The sequence below is a fragment of the Octodon degus genome, unplaced genomic scaffold (assembly GCF_000260255.1).
Source record: "Octodon degus isolate 3935 unplaced genomic scaffold, OctDeg1.0 scaffold00213, whole genome shotgun sequence".
NCBI lineage: Eukaryota > Metazoa > Chordata > Mammalia > Rodentia > Octodontidae > Octodon > Octodon degus.
The window spans coordinates 1,642,870-1,646,030 of record NW_004524789.1 but is presented as its reverse complement, the minus strand read 5'-3'; positions in this window follow the sequence as shown (position 1 = coordinate 1,646,030).

Here is a 3,161-nt window from a genome sequence, read left to right as displayed (position 1 = left end):
TGCACTGGTAGTCGTAGTCTTCATGTCTGTCGTACCCACAGTCCTATCCTCTATCATAGCAAGGATCTCGGCGTCTGTCTCCTCCGCCGTCTCCACCGCCGGCGCCACAGCGAGTTGGTCTGCCTGGGTAGACGCCTGGTGTAGGTGTGCGCGCTCTGGTGGTGTTAGGATAATCCACACAAATTCTTCCACCATCAGCTGCATTCCACCCGCCCTTTCCATAGCCTCCTTTGAGTCATCTATTCTCTCACCATGCACAAAAGCAGGTCCTCGAGGTCGCCCAGTTCGCTGATCACACGTCGACACCACTCAGTGGTCCACATCGAGAAGGTGCTTCCCGAAGACCTCTCTCCGCTGTGTACAGAGCGAGGCCCAGCAGTGTTCTGGGGTGCAAGCTGCCCTGGGGCGCCTTTTGCGAGGGCGAGAGCGGGATCCGGGTGGAGCGCGCCGCCTAGGGAAAGCCTCCCGGCCTCCACCGGGATTCGGATCTCGATCGAGAATGGGATGCAAGGGGCCAGGGAGATGGCTCAGTGGAATAAGCGCTTCCCTGGCAAGCACAAGGGCCTGAGTTCAGTCCCCAGTTCCACAAAAAAAAAGAGAGAGAGAGAGAGAGAGAATGGGATGCAGAGTGTTCAGGAGCCCTTGACGGGGTAGGGGATGCTGACCTGCCCTCCAATTTTACTCGAGCAGGGGTCCGGTTGGAGGTTTTGACTGAGAGCGAGACTCTGCCCTCGAGGTTGTCTTCCTCTGCATCGCTCCTGCCGGCCAGGTGCTCCACAGAGCTAAATAAGACAGGTCTCGGCTTGAGGGCCGACAGCCTGCCTGCTCAGCCTGCTGTTGTTGTGAGAGAGGATCTCACTGCACAGCCCAGGCTGGCCTCAAACTCAGCGATCCTCCTGCCTCAGCCTACCAAGTGTTGGGATTTCGGGCATACTCCAACAAGCCCAACTCATTCCTAATTTTTCTACGTACTTTATATGAATCATTTGTCCAAATATTCTTTTTTGTAAGCAAACCTCTTAAAGCTAACATTTTCCCTCTGTCTACATCTTTGGCCACATTCCACACATTGTGACACACTGCTTTTCTCACTGTTTATTAATATTCATCATTTCCATTTAAAAAAATTATTTAGTACAGGGTTTGACTACAAAGATCAGACGCGTAGTGATCCTCCTGCTTTCAGCCACCCAAGCGCTGGGATTACAGGTGTGCACACCACGCCCAGGCTCAGTTGCTGTCTCAGCACACTCCAGGGGCGGGGCTCAAGCCCTGGCTGCTGCACTCTGTCTGAGCAGGCGCTTTAGTCCTCTGGCCAACCCATCACTTCCATTTTTATTTCTTCTTTAAACAAAAGTATTCTGAATAACTGCCTTTAAGTTTCCAAAATGAGATATTTTAAATTACTAATTATTGCAACATGTTAAAAATATGAAACATAGGATTTATTCTTCAGAATATAGTACAAATTCCAATTTGATATCTAATTAATTTAGTTTGAAAATTTGGAAAGAATATATGTTCTCTTTCTCTTTGGCATAAACAATCAAAGTTGCTTATTGTAAAATATCCTTCATATCAATTCACTTATGTTGAGTCAAATGCTTGAATTCTGAAACACATATAAATCTTTATTTTTTCCTCATGTCTTGTGATGTATATGCTACATATTTAAAATCAAGGCTTAATGATCATTATTATTTTAACATACTTTTCATCACTAACAGTTATTCTAGGTAAAGTTAATATATATCTTAAATTTTATTTCACCTGGGAGTAATTAATATTGCTACACTTTACTTGGTTAGCTCATGACTAAATATTTGATTCTCCCTCCCTCCATCCTTGCTTTCTAGTTTTTATTTAATTTTTTTTATTTCTTAGAATCTATTGCTCTTATTTTATTGATGTGTCTTCTCTTGACTTTCTGGGGATATTAATGACTAATCTTTTTAAAATTTTTTGTTTTCTGTATTAGTTCCATTTCTTCTCAGCTATTTTGTGATTCTGAGTGCATTTGAGAATTTCTGTTTTTCCTCTCTGGGACTGAAAAATGCTACCAATAATGGTTGTCACTGAAAGAGAGACAAGAGAAAGAACAAGCAGCGTGCTGGTGGCCACTCCCGTGGTCGTGTGCCCCTCCTGGGCTTCTGGTGCCTTTGCAGGCTCTTTGTCAGGCTCTCTGTCGGTCTTCCCTTGTCTTCCTCCCTGTTTCTCTGTCACAAATGATCAACATCCTTCAATATGGGGGAAGCACTGGTTAAAAAATCCTTGTATTCTTACGGAAGCATGGAAAAAAAGGGAATTGTCTCAGCCAATTTAATTTAGGTCCTGACAGATTTGTTGAGACAAAATTATGAATTTCACAAAACTGTGCTTTCCAAAGTACATTATTCCATGAACAAACACACACAGGACACACCTATCCTCCCTTTGCAGAGCTGCTGTCAGTAGGTGGGCTCTCTTTGACTGCTTATTTCTATTGTAGCACAGCAGAACCTTTTTATCCTTTCCTAATGTGAGCCACACACAACTTTGCTTGCCACTTTCCCAATGTGAGGACCTCCTGGCCAATGTGGATATATTGTTTCTTGTCCCAGTGACATCCCAGGGTCATAGGTGAGGCTACTTCCGTGAGGAGGCTGCTGTCTCTCATGACTCCAACTGAGAAGTGGAGCATGAAACTGCTGATTCTCAGATTCCTACTGAAGGTGATAGCAGCACGCCTTTGCCCTGCTACACATCCTCTCTCTCTCTCTCTCTCTCTCTCTCTCTCTCTCTCTCTCTCTCTCTCTCTCTCTCTCTCTCTCTCTCTCTCTCTCCTCTTAATGTGAGAGAATACACACACACTAAGAACTCTTGGTCCCTACAACACCTCTTGCTTACTTACTTTCTAAGCCCTCCATTTCCTGATCAATAATTTATTGAGTATGAAGGGCAGACACATCTCTCTGGCAGCGAAGCACATCAGAACGTCTTTGTTCTGCTCCAAGGCATCTTTTGACTATAGAAGCTAATAATGCAGCTCTTTGTTCTCACCTAGGGTTTTCTTCTCAGAGGTAGCAAGCATGACAGTGAGAGCAAGAGGGAGAGGGAGAGTGAGAGAGCGAGAGAGAGCAAGAGAGAGAGAGAGAGAGAGAGAGAGAGAGAGAGAGAGAGAG